Source organism: Aethalodelphis obliquidens, unplaced genomic scaffold (genome assembly GCF_003676395.1).
Source record: "Aethalodelphis obliquidens isolate GAN/ISIS:26980383/991018 unplaced genomic scaffold, ASM367639v1 scaffold25, whole genome shotgun sequence".
NCBI classification, from domain to species: Eukaryota; Metazoa; Chordata; class Mammalia; order Artiodactyla; family Delphinidae; genus Aethalodelphis; species Aethalodelphis obliquidens.
In genome coordinates this window covers 10924376-10944335 of record NW_020837969.1, presented here as the reverse complement: position 1 = coordinate 10944335, position 19960 = coordinate 10924376, and the positions used below count along the sequence as shown (strand labels likewise).

At 45.7% G+C, this 19960-nt stretch overlaps 1 long non-coding RNA gene across 1 annotated transcript; it reads left to right on the top strand.

Annotated features, from left to right (window-relative positions):
- The first annotated feature begins 5308 nt into the window (after positions 1-5308).
- LOC113628966 (uncharacterized) lies at positions 5309-18655 on the top strand. The gene is made up of 3 exons (XR_003436304.1): positions 5309-5319; positions 13017-13021; positions 18365-18655. It is a non-coding gene; the product is annotated as an uncharacterized LOC113628966 (long non-coding RNA).
- Positions 18656-19960: the final 1305 nt, after the last annotated feature.

Here is a 19960-nt window from a genome sequence, read left to right as displayed (position 1 = left end):
GCCTCGAATGAGCATCGGCTCTGTGGCTTCCACAGCCACACCCCCTTGTGGCTTTCCGGGGATGAAGTCCTCGTGTCCTTCAGCCTCTTATCCTGGTCACGACGGGCCACATGCAGCTCCTTCAGTCCCAGGAGAATCTCGCTGTGTTCCAGGGGCGTGAACAGGAGAGACTGGAATTTTAATGCATGTCGATCTTCAGAGTGTGTGCTCCGTGCACTGTACTGGACCCCTCCCCACGTGTCTGTGAATTCACCCCATCTTCGCGGTGGAATTAGAGCGCTTTAGACAACGTGGGGAACGTGCCTTGATTTGCACAAATGTATTCGAGAAGAAAGCCAGTCTCCAGGGTAATGAGAATGGTAAACACTTTAGATTGGGGGCTTATCTATAAATTAACCCACAGCAAGTTATGCTAGACTGTTACCAGCCTCAGTAAGCTACTTGTAGAAAGAAAAGAGCCAGGTGTGTAATGTGCAGGCATCTCCCATCCCTGGGTGTGTTTGGGCTGTGTCTGGGTTCAGTGTGTGCACAGGTGTGTGTGTGCCTGTGACTGTTAATTTAGGAAGAGGAAAATACCGCAAAGGTGTTCACTGTGCCTTAGCTCGCAAGTGAATCTGGTTGCTTGTTGGCTTCCTTTGCAGAAAATCATGTAAGATTTCCAGCCTGAAGCTCGGGACTTAGAAAATTACAGCCATCTAGGTATCGGAGTTGCTGAATGTAAGAAAATCTGTGAGAACAAAATCCCTTTGGATCTTTTCTCTCCTTGACTATGATATTCAGAGCTGCTCTGGCTTCTGTCTGATACAAGAAATGCAAATGCACTTGCTGGGTGGGGGAGCCTGACACGAGACGCTGGACCACTCCCAGCCTGAAGGAAACTCATTTCTGGGTTTAAGTGTGTTTATGACTTAGGAACTACTGTGAGGAACTGAGTTTGTTGGGAAGCATCTAGAGCCTGGATCAGGTAAGCGGAGCGGTCAGTTTGTTATAGAATTGCTAATAAATGGAAGCATCTACTTTTTTTAAAATGAATTGGAGGAAGTAAAAATCAGTGTATTATGACATGTAGAAGTCACACTTAACAAATGATGAGTTTTGCTTTGAGACTCAGAGTTGCCATTTTAATTCTGCCATTGGCTCTTAGTGGTTCTGTCGGCAAGGTTACCCTCTGGATCCTGTAAGCCCTTCTGCACACTGGGTGTCTTGAATATAATTTTTTGTGGAGCTGTCAGAGTTTATTCTGTGGACTAAGCCAGGGTGCACCCGGCATCAACTGTGTCATGTCACCCAGTTCCTGGTGCGCTCCTGGGGTACTTGCTTCTGTGGGGCTTGCCTAGACTGGGCTTTGCAGAGTTTCTCCCGCTGCCTTCAGGATAGACTTCCCCATCTCTGTCAGGCAGCATCTGGACAAAAGTACCCCCTGAGCTAACGTTTCACAAGATCAAGCAACCCCACGTGGCGTGGACGTGCTGATGAATGCAGGACACGCTGGCGTCTTGCAGGCGTACCCCTGCTGCACGCCGCCTAAAGGGTAACGGGGAGAACCTCCTCAGATTAAGTAGCAAATGTAGTGTGAAAGACTCTCTCCTGAGTTGCGTAAGACCATCTTACGTGGTTTTATTCAATATTTCTTGACCATGTATGATACTCAAGGTGGATCTGGGGAGAGAGAGGGTGTGATGTAATACAAGGAACTGAGCCAGAACGGGCTGGGTTGGGAGTAGCCAGTTGGAAACAGCTCCACAAGCCAAGCATCCACTCGCCAGCTTCTAGGGTCCAGATCATAATATTTCAGCGACATGGTTAGCGATAGGGCTTGAGTCCTGCCAGGGATACAGGTGTTGGGGATGCATGGGAGACGCAGAGCTTGTTATGGAACTTGAGGAGTCACACATCTTCCTGGAGTGGATTAATTAGCCCACGTTGAGTGAAATGCAGACCTGAAGATAAGAAACCTGGAGGAAGTAGGGAGGAGGGTGTCCACTGAGCCCCTGTGTGCTCTGAGCACGCATCCAGTTTCACTTAGTTATCATTTCATCCTTTAAGACACGTCTCACGGCCCAGAACGTGGTCTGTTGTGGTCAGTGCCCCATATGGCCTTGAGAAGAAGGTGTGTTCTGCTCTGATAGGGGGGTCGTCTACAGATGTCAGTGAGACCCCATGGGCTGGTGGTGGTGTTGAGCGCATCTCTGTCCTGCCGTGTCTGCTGTCGATTCTCTGTCTGCTCTCTCTGTCCATTACTGATTGAGGTGTTGACGTCTCCAGCTATGATAGTGGATGCGTCTTTTTCCTCTGCCATTGTATGCATTTTGCCTCGCATAGTTTGGCAGAGCTCTGTGGTTAGGTGCGTACGTGTTGAGAGTTGTCACATCTTCTTGGAGGACTATGCGATGACCGTCTTTATGCCTGATGCGTTTCCTTTATTTGAAGTCTGCTCTGCCTGAAGTGAACAGGGCTACTCCTGCTTCGCTTAGATTAGGGATAACGTGGTATATTTTTCTCCATCCATTTGCTTTTAATCTACATGTGTCTTTAAAGTAGGTTTCTGGTAGACAACATTTTTTTTTTTATTCACTCTGACAGTCTCTGTCTTTTAATCAGTGCATTTAGACCATTGGCATTCACAGTGATTACTGATATAGTTGGATTCATATCTACCATATTTGTTACCATTTTCTATTTTTTGCCCTTGTTCTTTTTCCTCTTTTTGTCTTCTTTAAAACTCACTTAAAAACACACCCACTAATTAAATATTATTATCCCCATTTCGTAGACGTGGAAAGTGAGACTCAGAAGCACTTAATATCCTGCCTCAGTTTATGCATTTAGTCACTAGTGACAACGGGATGGAAACTTAGAAACGTCTGGCTAGTAAATCTCTGCTCTCTGCATCCCACAAAACTGCTTCCCATATCTTCATCTCATTTAAAAGTTTTCAACTCCTATTCGAGGCTCCACACTATTTATAATTGGTTAAAGTTTAGTTATTATGAGAGGAGAGGCACCCTGCAGTTGGCATTTGGAAACAGGCACTTGTGTGGGAGAAAAAGAGACACGGGCTCAGAGACAGGAAGTCAGACACCTCTCGGGTAGGATGCCTTTTCCTACGTTCTTTTCTGTGCTTGAGCAGATATGTATAAATTTTACATTCAAGGATATACATGGTTTAAACATTATAGCACTGTGTGAAGACTCATCCAGCCCTCCGAGATGCTCAGGCTGGATGGCTTGGGGTCGTCCACACGGGCAAAATTGCGCAAGGTGAGGTTTCAAAGAAATGGCATTCCTTTTTTATCGTGGTAAAATGTACAAAACATAAAATTTGCCGTTGAACCATTTTTTAGTGTACAATTCACAGTGTTTTCCAGCCATCAGCACAGAAAGAACCGTCATCCCCTCTGACAAAGGTAACCAGGAAGGACAGCGGGAACAGGTGACAGTAGCAAGCCCCCTGACATCCTGCGGACACGTCAACAAGCTGTAAACCACCAGAGAGGGGTCTCACCCGGTGAGGGGGGGGCTTCCCTTCGCCAGAAGCTGTGCACTCCCCCACTTTTGCTTGGGCAGCAGGCAGCGTGCCTCGTCGCTTTGAGTTCTTGAGGGAGGTGATAGCTCTGTCCTTTTTCTATTTAGTCTCTGTCCTTTTCTGTGTTTATGTTGACAGCTTTTGTACGTATGTGGTATAATTTTATTTTCAGTATCCCGCACAATACTTTGGAAAGTAGATGACCAGAAAAGATGACAAGTAACCTGTTCTCCGCTATATGGGCGGCCGTTGTTTGGACACTTACTAGACTGAGAGATGCCACAGAAATACGAGCCCAGCTTTTGCTCCAAAGGAGTTAATTATTTGGAGTTTGTCAAATACACGCTTCTGTCCCAAGCTTCTGTTTTTCACTCTCTTTGTGTCATCCCTTTTCTTGCAAAGCCTCCCCCAGCCTCCTTTGTTTCCCTCCTACTCACCCGTGTGTCCAGGTCACTTGTCACCCACCCCCACCCCCCGATTAACAATGTCCCATCCCGCCTGGGGTATCGCGTATGAGAGCGTTTGTCCCGCACGGTGTGATCCTTGCTTTTCCGTCTTCCCCTCCAGGCAGGGACCGTGCTTGTTTCTCGTGCCCTTTTCCAGCAATTGGTGGACGTGGGTGCTCAGTATATGATTTTGTGCCAGACAGGCTGGAGCCAGGGCTGAACTGAGGAGTCGGCTTTATCCACGTCGCGGGAGGGAAGGGGGCCCATGTGGGCAGAATCCCCATTTTCCATCCACCTCTCTCCCTCCCTCTTCCTTTGGCTCTGTGTCTGTGTCTCCACATCTTTCTCCATCTCTGCCTCTCTTGGTCTCTCTCTGTGTTTCTCTCTGTTACACATGCACACCCCCTCTGCCCCTCCTCCTGGTACAGGGAAGGACCACACCCCCCCCACCCCGTGTGTAACAGGGACTGCGCTGTCTCAGGACACATCCGCCCTCCGTTTTCCTCCCATGCTCCCCTGTCTTCTGCACTCATGCAGTTTATTTCCGTGGGCTTAATGGCACAGGAAATTTTCTCATTATCTTCCTCTGGGTCTGGAATTTTTCCTGAAATAATCTGTGTATTTCTCCATTTCATTCTGGGCTGAAATTTACTTGTCAGAGCCTCAGCCGCTCATCTCCAATTTGAACGGAAACATTTCCTCGTGCCTGTTGCCTCTAGAGTCTCTTGGGAGCCAGAGACCAGGACGCGTCCCTGCCTCCGCCCCCGTTATTACAAACAATCAGGAACACTGTGGAACAGAGAAGATTTGAATCTCAGAGTCTCTTTCTCCAGTTCTTAGCAACTTTCTTTCTATTAGATGTTGCTAGTGTTTCTATTTGGTGCTACTGTTAATCAGCCTATTTTAATAGTTTATTTTCTTCAGAAGCAGGTACTCGGAGGACCTACATCAGGTTGATTTTGATGCAAAACAAATACCACGATTGAGGGCATGTGGCACCATATTGGAAGGAAAGGTCGTGCCCTTTTCTTAGGGCTTCGGATCCCACCCGGGAGGGCAGCTCTGCTAATCCCAGTGCTGCCCTGCTTGGGGGGCGGGGGGGGTGTAATTTGCTCATTCATCGTTGCTTCCTGCATCCAAACAGAACAACGGTGAGCCGTCAGTCAATCTCCCAGCTCAAGGCTCTCACCTCCTGCCTTCCAGGGTAGCTGGTGTGGTTTAAAGCTCTTTCGCAAGAGCTGGGTTTTCTGATCTCGGCTTAGTGAATGTTGTCTTCTTACGGCAGAAAATATCACTTTTCCATCAGAATAGGATATCATGGATCTCCATGTTGTGTGACAGAGACTAGTGATGTCGTCACGTGTCTGCTTTGTGGGAACTCTTCTCCCATTTTTCTCAGGAGTCACTGAGACCGTGTGTTAAAGAAATTCTCACACATCCATCATAACCTTCAGGGTGGTTGGTGAGGAAGGCACGGTCTCCCCGGTGTTCTGTGCGTCCCTACAGCAAGGACTGTGTTGTCCGTTCAGTGTCCCAGGCCAAGAATGAGTCCTGGAACAGAGAAGCCACCGGATCAATGTTGAGTTGCATTTTTTAAGAGAGTCAACCAGCCACTTACATTCATCACCGGATGTTTAAAACAAAAAGCCGCCCCCCTGAAGCAGCTCCGTGTGTGTGTTGATGTCAGCACCGAGGTGACCTTGGGAGTCTGGGGGGAGGGAGCAGGGCCTGGTCAGCCAGACTCCCAGTTACCCACGAGCACAGCCCCAGCCCAGGCACAGGGAGGGTCTCCTGGCCCCCGCGGCCTCGCGGGGCTTCGTGGGCAGCTTCCTCGGGCCTCCAAATGGGAGGGAAGCGAAGGCCACTTCAGGCAGGAGGTGGCCTACATCGCTCTGTCCATCGCTGGTCTCAGGGGTTTGGCCCCGGTGGGAGGAGAGATGCTGGGGTGAAACCTCTGCTGGGCGTCTCGCCAGCACTGCGTGCACAGGGGTAATGGGTGCAGATCCCTGGGGCCTGCGCCACCATCTGCCCCTCTCCCAACACTTGGAACACCCCCCAGGGGCTCAGCTCAGGGACCCACCTCCAGGGGCACGTCCAACTCCAGGCTATGTGGACGTCTTCAAAGGTCTGCGTCTCTGAGGCGCCTTATTTGTACCAATCGATTTTCCAGAAAAGATTTCAGTGTGAAAAATCTTGCCATATCTTGTACTGGTGAGCTGTAGAATACCTGTTTTCTTCCCCGTTACTGTAAATGCTGGAAGAAGATGTTGCATTTAATTGAACACATGAGATAAGAGTTTATTACTGGGCGTATTCTGGTTTACACCCAGAACGACGCTCTGCCCTCCCTTGAGGAGTGTGGTGCAGACCACGGATGGCGTGCTTTGCCCATCTTACCTTTAAAGGTGTTTAAAAAGTGGCCTTTGTGCACACGTGTATGTGCATGTGTTAGTACCAAGAGGTAGATATACATAACACACCTACGTATGTAGAATACACACACAAAACACACGTACACATGTACAGTGTACACATCTGTGTGTGTGTGTGTATATATATATATATATATATGTCCTTAAGGAGTGGACTGTCTTTGTAAGAGGCACGATTCGTTGACAATGTCAAGGAGAGCCCTCCTGGCAGCTCCCCACCTCGCACTGGCCCAGGCATCGATCTGGCAGCAGGTGATTCGGCGGAGGAGCTGCCCTGGAACATCCGTGCGGAGAGGGAGAGAGAGGTACTGCGCTGCTTAAAGCAAAATTCATCCTTTGCGCACCTTCCCCAGCACGTGCCTGGGGATTTGAATCATTTCAGGGTCTGTAATTAGCACACATCACAGCACACCTGTGTCTGGAGGAGAAACCCCACTGCAGTGTTGCTGGTGGACAGGGACACGCCTCTGAAGGTCACTGGCGAGCTGATGGAATCCTGGACACATCCGTCCACAGCCCTCTCTGTGTCCCCTGTCATCCCAGTGGTTTTCACCCTTTCCCTTGGGCACTGGTTTTCCAGGGATTCTCTGTGGCCTGGAGCCCACGTGGCCTCTGGGCTGTGCCTTCCACCTGCCGCTGGGTGGGCTGGGACCCTCCGTAGCTGGGAGCTTAAGGATGAACCTGCATGAAATCTGACACTTCCTTGAATATGTCTTATCCTGTGGTCCTGGGCTACCTTCAGTTCTTTCCCAGAACCTCAAGTATAACTTTTTTTTTTTAATTTATTTTTGGCTGCGACGGGTCTTAGCTGCGGCACGGGGGATCTTTGTTGAGGCAGGCAGGGTCTTCTTTGTGGTGCACAGGCTTCTCTCTAGCTGTGGCGTGCGGGTTTTCCCTTCTCTAGTTGTGGCGCACAGGCTCCAGGACGCGTGGGCTCTGTAGTTTGCGGCACGTGAGCTCAGTAGTTGTGGCACGAGGGCTTAGTTGCCCCGCAGCATGTGGGATCTTAGTTCCCCGACCAGGGATTGAACCCGCCTCCCCTGCATTGCAAGGCGGATTCTTTACCACTGGACCACCAGGGAAGTCTCAATTATAACTTTATAAATAAATTCCAGTGTGTGCTTGAAAGAGATGTGCAGGGTGCCTTTAATCTCACATGGAATTCTGGTTGCATTGGCTTCCTAACTTCCAAAAAATGTCTTAACGATTGTTAAGATCAAAGGCAGGTGTTATCATTCGGGGCTGCTCGGCCCTCCGTGTATACCTACGTCTTTAGGAAGGAGAGCAACAGAACGTGGGCTAATGTTCGTCGCGGCCTCTCTGGCAGAGCACGCCTTTTATTAAATTCTTTTTGAGATTCTACATGAATAAACATGTGCCTGGAGCAGCATAAAAGCTGGTTTCATAATCTATGTGAAGTCTTAACTGAATTTTGAATTTTGACAAGTCCTGTGAACAAAGAACACAGCCTTTTCACTCTCCACTTTAAAAAGTAAGCACTTAGGGCTTCCCTGGTGGCGCAGTGGTTAAGAGTCCACCTGCCAATGCAGGGGACGCAGGTTCGTGCCCCGGTCCAGGAAGATCCCACATGCCGCGGAGCGGCTGGGCCCGTGAGCCATGGCTGCTGAGCCTGCGCATTAGGAGCCCGTGCTCCGCAACAAGTAAGCACTTAAAGAGTCTAAAACCCTTGGACTCATTCCAAGGATCTGGTGCAGTGGTTTCAGTGAACCTTACGCTGCTCCAGTGGGACAGTGTGGTGGGTGCAAAGGGCAAGGAGGGGCGGCCCCTGCACTCCACTCTGGACAGTACAGCTCACAGGGTACGCAGCGGGGCGGGGCTCCCGGAGGCTTGGTTCAGAGCCTGGACTTCCCGCTGCCTCTAGGGCACTGGGGGCCCTTTCACCCGACGCCAGGGTTTAGTTCTCTGTGTAATGAGACGACATGACCTGGATGGTTGGGGTGAGGATGAAATGAGGGGAAGTGTGTGAAACCTCTTATTGTGATGACACAGGGCACGTGCTCTGCAAATCTTGTCCCTCTCGTCTCTTTGCTGCACGGTTTCCACGAAGTTGAGAAGAAAGATGCTCGCTGGCAATCCACTATGAAAGAGTCCATGCAGTTATAAGGGCTGAGAAGTTCAAATAATGAGGAACGCATACGTATCTAGAGAAAGATACGTATTTATCTCTGTAAATAAACTTTAATATACGTGTATATAAACACATGTTAGAAAAGCACACATCTCCTCTTGTGTTTAGGATGAGGATATCTGAGAAGTGGCCCACTGTGTCCTCCAAGAACTGGAGCTTCAGTCGGAAACTTTAAATTGCACATTTCACTGAGGACAGATTTGGTACAAAACAGATAACCAGGGACAAATAGAAAATAATTGATAATGAAAGTCCTTGGGCATAATTTTATTTCAACATCTTTATAAATGATCTGGTAGCAGTAATGGAATCTAAATTCTCTAAATCCATATACCAAGCTCATTCATGTCCCCATGCATTCATCCATCCACCCACCCACCCATTTACCCATCCATCCACCCACCCATCCGTCCTGCAGGGGTTGAGCAATGCTGTGTGCCAGACACCGTCAGAAACCAGCAGTGGAGACACCCAGGAGGCCATAATTCAGATTGTGGTAAACTCTCTAAGTGAGGTGTGAATAAGGCTTTATGGGAACACAGAGGAGGAAACTCTGCGTAGGCTGACCTGTGGCCCCAAAGACCAGTAACGGGCATAACGTCTTCCGGCGTGTCATTGACGTGAGCACGAGGAAGAAACCCGAGAGAACATCCTTAGAGAAAACCCGGCTGCGAGTCACTCTCACAGTTGCAATAGACGCGCCACGTGCCTGGGCAACGGTCCTCTCCTGTCAGTGAGGAGTCGCTGAATTACTAAAGGGACTGCAGGGTTTCTCTATAGGAATTTCTTAAATAAAACCTTTCATTTGCAAAGATTATCTTGAGAGGCAATGTGATCCTAACTGTGGCTAGCTCACAGAAGGCGGGGGGGTGGCTTAACCAGAGACCGCGGGCATAAGCAAACCTTCCAGAAACCTGAACAGGAGGAGGGGCCCCTTTCCCGGAGCTGGTGGTCGAGCTGTGTCCGGGCCTAAAAGCCTGAAGGGTCCCAGGAGAGAGGAGGTTGGTGGGAGTCCTGGGAACGTCTGTCTAGACCAGAGCTGCGCATAACGACAGGAGTGTGCCCTGTGAGGCTTACATTTCCTAGTCGCCACATTTAAAAGGAACAGAATCAAGTCAGTTTGGACCGGTCGCGCTTCAAGCACTCAGAGCGGCCAGTGCGCTGTCTGGGACGGCACAGCCCTGCGCCTTGAACGGGCTGCTGTGGGGCAAACCGTGCTCCCCGAGACCCTGTGGAGACCACGTTACGGGTAGCACCAGGGCCTGAGGGCCATCAGCCCAGCCTTTGATCAGTGGGACTTTCCCACCATGCACCTGAGAAACGCACAAACCAGTATGAAATCTGGAAATGGATTCACAGACTTTTTCACACGTGGATTTCATCTAGCGTTTTACTGTAAAATTATAATGATGTTTAATGTTTCCCTGCCATAATCTTAGAAATTCAAAGTTGCCCATGTTTAATAGAAAAGCACATGAAGAAAGTATTCCATGGTAACAAAAACGCTGTTTTAAGAATTAGATTTTGCAGATGAATGGAGAAAGGAGAGGTTGTATATGCATACAATGGAATACTACTCAGCCATGAAGAAGAATGGAATTTTGCCATCTGCAGCAACATGGATGGATTTGGGGGCCTTATGCTCAGTGAAGTAAGTCAGATAGAGAAGGACCAATCCTGTATGAGATCACTCATACGTGGAATCTAAAAAATACAACAAGCTAGTGAATATAACAAAAAAGAAGCAGACTCACAGATGTAGAGAACAAATGAGTGGTGACCAGTGGGGAGAGGGGCAATAGAGGGGTGGAGGAATGAAAGGCACAAACTACTGGATGTAGGGCAGGCCCAAGGATGTATCATACAACACAGGGAATATAGACAATATTCTGTAATAACGGTAAATGGAAAGTAACCTTTAAAACTGTATCAAAATTTTTTTAATTAAATAAATTGTTAAAAAAGAACTAGATTTTACTAATTCTTTGGCTCAATAACTAACTGATTAGTTCAAATTATTCACTTTAAAAGCCTGTCTTCCGAGGTTGATTGCAAATTATGACTAATAATGCTCGTCCCTACCTCGTATTTTTAAATTATTTTTCTAAAGTGCTGTGAACTGCTCAGAGGAAAAGTGCTGCATAAAACCAAAATGATATCATAATTATTATCATCCACAATTCCCGCTAGGCTGCGCTGCTGAAGTAGGTCAAGAATTGGTCTGAAGCCACTTTCTTGTGTGAGTAAAAATTTAAAACAATTCAAATGACTTTTGTCCTAATCAGCTGGGGCTGCCGTACAAGAGGCCGCAGACGGGGGCCCTGTCCCAGCAGCCATTTGTTTCCCACAGTCTGGAGGCTGGGGTCCAAGGTGCCGGCAGGTTCAGTTCCTGGTGAGGACCCTCCCAGGTGTGCAGACATGGTTTTTGGGTTGTGTCCTCACCTGCAGAGGGGGAGCTGTCTCGTGCCCCTTCTTAAAAGGGCACTGGTCCTATAGGATTAGAACCCCACCCTTGTGACCCCACTTAACCTTAATAACCTTAATCCACATATAGTCACCCCGAGGGTTCAGCTTCCATATATGAATTTGGGGGCAGGTGGGGCACAATTCAGTCCATAGCAACTTTCAAAGCCAGCACCACCGAAACATGTACGCACTGCCCCTGGACTTCAAGCAGAAGGGGTGAAAGGGGCCTGGACTAGACGTTCGCCCCTGAGAGCTTCCTGCTCTCCCCTGACGTTTGCTGAGACGCAGCTCCACATTGATTGGACATGAGACACGGTGTTAACTGCTCAGTGTCTGGAAAACACAGAGCCGTATTTCAGCCACATCAACCCGAGTGTACGGGTGGGAGGACATCTATCTCGTTCGGCCTGGCAGTGTCAGCAACACTAAACACATCTCGGTTTAATAAATCAAAGAGCTGGAGATCAGGTGCAGTATTTTTGTAAGAAGTAAGAGTCTGACTCTGCCTGGCATCCCTAACCGCACCTTCCCGGGCACTGACCCCGGGTTACAAGAAAGGTGACTTATTTACAGGGTGCTGACCAGACGTGGGACCCCTCTGCTCTGGGACTGCACCGTGGCCGAGACGGGCCCTCAGATCTGGGAGACAGAAGGTCAACCCCCGGAACAGCCCCACTGCTCTAGTGGGCAGAATCCGATGTGCATTTGTTTGTCTCTCACGCACGGTTGCATCTTCCTCGGGAGCAGCACTTCCGGGCTGTGCGGTGGGGGGAATACACAGTGGAACTTGCCACTTCCTCCCAGCCCATTTCTCTTGTGGCTCTGTCTGCAGAATGTAACCAAATGGGTGCTTGGCTGTCCTTGGACCCCTCCTCCCGCGGGGAGAGAACTTTCCTGGAAGAGAGAACAGGCAATGGGGTAAGAAGGAGGAAAGCAAGTGTATGAGGCCGATTGTCCTGGAGCTGATATATGGTGTTTCATCCCTAGTGCCATCCGGAAGCTTTAGTAATTTGTTTTTTCCTTTGGAAGACCCAAAGTTTTCTTAATGGAGAATCAGTAGTTCTGTCTGTGCACGAGCCCAGCCGCCCTCTCCCCCGGCACGCAGTGGGGACTCAACCCCACAGGGGCTCAAGAGCCAGCAAGAAGCCCCAAGAGAGAAGGCAGAGTCTCAGGAACAGGAAGGTCGGGTGGTCTGACGGTGCCTCCCTGCCAGGCCTCTCTTCTCCCTTCTCTCATCTCCGGGGTTTGGGACTGTTTCTTACATAAGCTAATTCAGTCTTACATCTGCTTCCATCACTGACTGCACTGGCCATCCTGGGGGGCCCCTTCCATCCCCGCATCCCAGCGTCCTCTCTCCTGGACCAGAATCACAGGTGAACTTGAGAGAGATGGGCTTTTAAGACGTATTTATCTCCCCAGTAAATGGAGCGGCTAATGCACTTTTAAAGAAAAGTGGTGATTTTTTCCCTCTGTGAGGAGAGAGGACCCCTGGAAGACCACTCAGAGTATCCAGGAGACTTATTCCCAGTTCACAAAGGTCAGTGGGTGGAATCGGGGGTAGAGAGTTTTTAACTGCGTTTTCCAGTACAGAGGCCATTTTAATATTCATGAAGTTGCAAGTGAAGCCAAAAGAAAGGTTACATCAGTAGCCGGTCAGTGTGTCCTTGCAGGGAACTAAAATATATCTGAGGACTTCTGATTTAGCAGCTGGGTTCTGCCTAAAGGAACAGGGGGCTGGTGAGCTGCAGATCACACAGCGTTGCTAGGCTTGAGCCGGAAACCACCGTGGCAGGAGCGTGTGTACACTGCGTGTAGCGGGTGAGGCAGCTGTTGAGAACCACAGAAGCCAGGATCCTTAAGTAGGGAGGTCTCTGGACGTGACTGAATGGCGAGAAATCTGAGGGTCCTAGGCTTTCACTTACGAAGAAAGCAGTAAGTGAGATATTTAAAATAATGGCAATATACATGCACCAAAACAAACAATAAAAAGCTTACAGCAAAAGTAGAATGTCTAAGGAAAACGACTACGATGGTAGCTGATTAAAAGCTGAGATTATTAATCCACTTTTTCTTTTAAAAGAAGAAGAAAATAGAGCAATAAAAGGCACAAGTGGTGGTTGGTTTTTCTTACTCCAACAGAGTAAATTAAATTTATATTGACTATACTTAAAAAAAATTGTTAATACTTCTCATAGCTAAATAGAGCTTCAGGAGAGATAATGAATCAAATGCTATGAAACTGCAGAGGAAACAATTTCTTGAAAGTCGAGTAACACTCGCTACATGAACACTTAGGCCCTGGACCTGCATGTCAGTGTTTTGTGCATTGCTGTTGCCATTAATTAACGTACGATGAACACTCTGGCATCACGGGAATAAGTTGCAAAGGCGCATATCTGGAATCACACTTGATACTATCACCTGGCATCCACGTAGAGATAGATCGGAGGGTAAAGGTCAGATGCACACGCAGATGGAATAAGGCAGGTGCGAGTGGGGAAACGGGGAAACATGGCAGCTGCCCCTCCCCCGGAGGTGAGCCCGAGGCCGACAGGGTGTCATCTGGCCTCGTCCAGGCCGACGCCCTGGGGTGCAGGGCAAGGGCCAGCTGCGCTGGGTTAAAGCTTGTTCTGCCATTTCCCATGCTGCCGTCACAGCCAGCGACCCAGTGACCCTGAGTGCAGTTTCCTTCTTGAAAAGATGAAAGTAGGGTCTATCTGTCAATATCTTAGCGAGTTGTGGAAATTGGAAATAGCACACGTGAAGTGTGTGGTCCCTGGTGGTCTCCACACACAGTAGCTGCGGCTTTAATGATTTCACAGGGCCCCAGACCCTCTGGATCTTTAGCATTGCCCTGTTTGGTTTATACAAATCACGTGTTTAGTTTACGTTTTCCTTAAAATAGTGAGTCCTCACAACCTGTCATTCAATAACATAACTGCGTTTAAAACTGCGGGATGGGCCTTAAGAATTGGTTAAGATTCTGACTCTGTCCTTCACAGGTTCTATTGGTACTTCCCTGGCCCCATTTTCTTCTTCAGAAAATGGTACCCACACAAGATCTGCATGAAAGGATGCCGTGTCGTGTCTAGTACGTAATATAACCATAGTCCCTGGCAGTATGCGCTATACATGGCTTTCTGTATGTAATAGTATTTTTATTCTTTTACAGAAAGTGAATTCTTTTTCTTCAGTATTCACAGATCCTATCAAAGCAATACATAATTAAATGGTTTTCAAAACTATTTTAGTAATATATCTTTTTAATTCTAAAGTTTCTGGATTACAATCAGCAAGTTAGTAAATCACCCCTGAACTTACTCTTCTTTCCTGGCTCAAAGATTATTTTATTATTATTTTTTGTTTATATAGCCAATAGCTGCTACTTCACTGGGGACGGTCATTAGATGAAATGTTTGTTTGGACCTTGCAAAGTGAATCATTTCACCCAGGGTTTACTACTTCCTTCCCAAGGATAATTGCAGTTTTAAAGCGCTCGTTTACTCGGCTCGGAGCCCTTAGTGGGAGCAGAAACATGCAGGCCCTGCTAAGGCTTTGCTGCAGGACAGCAGTTTAGAGACAGCGACTGACGTCTGTGGCCAAAGCCTGGCAGCTCAGTCACCTCAGAACATAATAGGCTGTGTCCTAAGCATGGGTCCCCTGCTCTCTCGAAGGACACAGAAGCCCTCCTTTCCTTACACGAGGGAAGCAGCCTCTGGAATAAGGACACTCTCTTTACCTTGCTATGTGAATGCCGTCTGCTTTCCCTCACCACGATTCTGAACTAGGGAGTAGGGTAGTTGCAAATTGGCTGCAGTGAGTTGCATCTGCCTTTATGTATCTTTTAAAATTTCTAGAGAAAGAAGTCAGAAAAAGTCACATGAAACAGGGAGCAGAAAGAACTTGTAGGAAAGCAGTCAGTCTAGATCGCACTTGACTCTGCATATGCCCAAGTCATGCCAGCTTTAAAGTGACACTGTCCCTCTTCTATGGACGTGCTCTCCACCCTCAGGGTGCCCCCTTCCCTCCCGTGCGTCTCCCCACCACACGCATACCCGCTTTGTGAGTTAGCGTGGCAGGTGATCGCGTCCTGCATCACGTACTGAGCGAGGCACTGTGATTCGTCTTGTATATTTACTACATTAAGCTAGATGGCTGCATGGTGCATACTTCACTGTATAAATATGCATTAATGATTTCTGAACATATGAGAAGATGCTCAGCCTTTTTAATCATGAAGCATTTTTTATGAAGTGTTTTATTTTTTCTCATCAAACTGACAAAGATCAAAACATTTCTTCATGCACTACACTGATGAAGGCCTTCGATGCTCCCTCCCAAGACTGACAGAGCTTCTTTGAAGGGAGATTTAAGGTGAACAGGAGTGACATCGGCAAAATGGTGGGGTAGGCAGCTCCAAATGCTGGTCCACCCGCAGAAGCGTCAACAAAACAGGGAGAAATGGTCAGAAACAACTTCGTCAGAACACTGGGAAATAGTCGAATGTTTACAGCAACCAAGAAAACGCTTAATCAAGAAAAAGGCAACTCAAAAATGGTAAGAAAACTTTGTGGAATTTGCCTTGGCTCCAACCAGTCATCAGGTATGTGTATTTTACCATGATTAAAAAAATAATAAAAAGTACCTGTTTGTAAGTGGGAATTTAGAAAGCCACACATATACCCAGGTCAGTATGTGTGTTCGGAAAAGACCTGAGAAGGCTCTGAGTTTTTGCTTCAGGCTAACATCTAGGCTCTTGCAAGCCTGCCTACACATCGGAGGACAGCTCAGCACAGAGAAAATCTGGAAAGACTGGGAAAACGGTTTTGTTTGTTCTTTGTTTTTTTAGCTCCTGGCATCAAGGAAATTTCTGTCAAAACACTAGCTCGTCTCAAGCTAAGGAACAGAGACCTTAGTGACCACATACCACAGCAAATACAGTTTAAAAAAAAAAAGGTTGGAAGGTCACTAAACAGACTACTGTAGCCTTCAAAAACAAAAAAAGCCAACCCTGGGGAAGAGTTTCCAGGGTTACCACAGTATAACTTTCAAACGTCCAGTTTTCAACGAAAAATAAAAAGCACATAGGAAGGTTTTAACCTGTTAAAATTTTAAAGTTTTAATTAAAAAAGAAAAGTAGAAGAAACAGGAAAGTATGGCCCATTCTAAGCAACAAAGTAAATTGAAAGAAACCATTCCTGTAGCAGTCCAGACATTGGATTTACCAGGCAAATACTTTTAAAACAATTGTCTTAAATATGCTCAAACGACTAAAAGAAATTGAGAAAACAGTATATAAACAAATGAGAATATAAATAGATAGAACATTATAGAAACCAAACAAATTCTGCAGAAGAAAAGTACAATAACTGAAATGAAAAATTCACTCAGAGATTTAACAGCACATTTGAGCACACAGAAGAAAGAATCCACAAACTTTAATACAAGACACCTGAAATTATAGGCTGAGGAACAGAAAGAAAAAATAATGAAGAAAAGTGAGGGGAGCCTAAAGGACTTGTGGATATCAACAAGGAGACTAATATACCCATCGTGGGAGTTCCCGAAGGAGAAGAAGGAAGGAAAGGAGCAGAAATAATATTTGAAGGGCTCCCCTGGTGGCGCAGTGGTTGAGAGTCCGCCTGCCGATGCAGGGGACATGGGTTCGTGCCCTGGTCCGGGAAGATCCCACATGCCGCGGAGCGGCTGGGCCCATGAGCCGTGACCACTGAGCCTGCGCGTCTGGAGCCTGTGCTGCGCAACGGGAGAGGCCACAGCAGTGAGAGGCCCGTGTACCGCAAAAAATAAATAAATAAAATAAAATAATATTTGAAGAAATATAGCCACAAACTTCCAAAATTTTTAGGAAAGAGATGAATCTACAAGTCGAAGAAGCTTAATAAACTCCAAGTAGACTAAACACAGAGGTGCATAAAAAGACACATTATAATTAAACCATTGAAAAACAAAAAATGGAGAGAGGGAAAGAAGCAGAAGAGAAGCAACTCATCACATGCAAAGGACTCTTAAAAGGTTATTTACCTGATTTCCCACCAGAAACCGTGGTGGCCGGAAGAGAATGAGATGATATTTAAGGTGCTGCAAGAAAACTGTCACATAAGTCTGTATCCACTGAACCTTTCCTTCAAAATAAAGGCAAAATTAAGGCATTCCCATATGAACAAAAAATTGAGGGAGTTTGATACTACTAGACCTGCTCTAAAAAAATGCTAAGGGACGTTATTCAGATGGAAATAAAAGGATGGTAGACTTGCATGCACTTTCAGTAATGGATAGGATGTCTAAATAGAAGATCAATAAAAATAGAGGACTTGAACAATACTGTAAACCAACTAGATGTAATACACAGGTATATGTAGAACACTCTACTCGAAAAGAGAAAATAGACTTCTAAGTACACTTCTAAATAAAGTGCACGTGGGACATTCTCTATGATAGACAATATTTTAGGCTACAGAACAAGTCTCTGTATATTTGAAAAGATTAAAATCATATGAAGTATATTTTTGAGGATAAAAGGTAGAAATCAACAGGAGGAAAACCAGAAAATTTACAAGTATGTGGAAATTAAACAAGACACCCTTAAACAACCAGTGGGTCAAAGAAGAAATCGTGAGGAAAATTAGAAAATACTTAGAGATAATGAAAATGAAAACACCACATACCAGAACATATGGGATGTTACAAAGGCTGTGCTTAGAGGGAAATGAATAGCTGTAAATGCTATTAAAAGATTTTAAAAAGAGTAAAGATTTCAAATCGATAACCTAACTCTATACCTTGAGAAACTAGGGAAAGCCAAAGTTATCAGAAGGAAGAAATAATCAATAGTAAAGTAGAGAAAATTAAAGAATAGAAAAACAATAAAGAGTATCAACTAAACTGAAAGTTGATTCTTTGAAAAGATCAAAAAATTAAGAAACCTTTCACTAGACTGACAGGAAGAAGAGAGAAGACACAAACAACTAAAATCAGAAATGAAAACTATTGTACAACTAATTAGATGAGTTGAAATGGATAAATTCCTGTAAACATGCAAATTACCTAAACTGACTGAAGAAGAAATGGAAAATCTCAATAGACCTATAACAGGTTAAGAGATCAATTCGTAATTTAAAAAAAAAAAAAACTTCCAAGAAAGAAATGTCCAGATGGCTTCATTGTTGAATTCTACAAAACATATACACCAATTAACACATATACAACATTAACACCAGTCCTTTTTGAGCTCTTCCAGAAAAATAGAAGCAGAGAGAGTACTTCCCGACACATTCCTTGAGGCCAGCATTACCTTGATACCAAAGCTGGATAAAGAGATCACAAGGAAGAAAATTACCGACCAACATCCCTTCTGAGCATAGAGGCAGAAATCCTCAGTAAAAGTATAGCAAACCTAATCCAACAGATTAGACACATGACCAAGTGGGATTTATTCAAGGGAGGCAAGTCAGTTGTATCTCAATAAAGGTGGGGGAAAAAAACTCAGAAAAAAACAAGGAATGCAAAGGTGGTTCAACATAAGAGTAATCGATTAATACCACATTAAAAGAAGGAAAGAAAACATCTCAATTGATACAGAAAAGGCATTTTCAAAACCTTACAATTGTTCATGGTTAAAAACACTCAGAAAATTAGGAATAGAAGGGGACTTCCTCAGCACAATAGAGGACATTTGTGAAAAACCCAGAGATGAGACTTCCAGTTTCTGGCCTACAGTTACCTAACGATAAAGGGGTCAATTCTCCAAGAAGTCATGACAATTTTTAACGTTTATGCACTCCATAGAGTGTCAAAATACATGAAGCAAAAATTGATGAAACTACAAGGAGAAATAGGTGCCTCCACTGTTATAACTGTAGATGTCAATACCCCACCGTCAGTAATGGACAGATCCAGGGGCAGAAAATCACTAAGGACGTAGTTGGACTGAACAGCATCCATCAGCTGGATCTAACTGACATCTATAGACAACCTCATCCAACAACAGCAGACGCCCCTTCTTCTCAAGGTCCCATGGAACATTCACCATCGTAGACCCTATGTGGGCCAAATAGCTAGTCTTGGATCTTACATCTTTCACAAAAAAATTAGCTCAAAATAGATTGTAGACATAATGTAAAACTATAAAACTTGTAGAAGTTAACATAGGAGAAATCTGGGTGACCCTGGGTCTCTCAAGGACTTTTCAGATACAACACTGGAGAATAAGAAAAGAATGATTGGTAGGACTTCAGTAAAATTAAACTTCTGCTCTGCAAAAGACACTGTTAAGAAAAAGAAACAACAAACCACAGACACACATATCCAATCAAGGACCCATATTCAAAATATACAAAGAACAATTAAAACTCAACAGTAAGAAAACAAACAGGGACAGAAAGTAGTTTAGTGGTTACCAGGGGCTTCTGGAGGGGGAATGGGGAGTTGTTACTAAATGGTTACAAGATTTCTATTTGGGGTGATGAGAAAGTTTTGGAAAAGATCAGTGGTGACAGTTGGCAACATGGTGAATGTATCTAATGCCACAGACTAAGTCGTCCACTTAAAAATGGTTTAAAAAATGGCAGATTTGCTGTTACATATATTTTACCACAATAAAGATATTCGCAAAAAAAATTTTTAACGCACACACCTTTTCACTCAACGAATTAAACTGGAATTCATTCCATAGAAATACGCATATGATCACACGAATAGCGTAGAGCTGTTTATTGCAGGAGGGTTCATAGGAATGAAGGACTGGAAACGAAGGTAATAGTCCATCTCTAAGAAAAGGGTTACTTCTCTTCTCTGTGCATCTATTTAATGGAATCCTGTGAGTCCAACCGAATGAGTGAAGTCGAGCCCTATCTACAATACGTTCTAATTTCAAAGGTACTAAACTTCATTTAAAAAATAAATAAAAAGGTAATATTCAGAA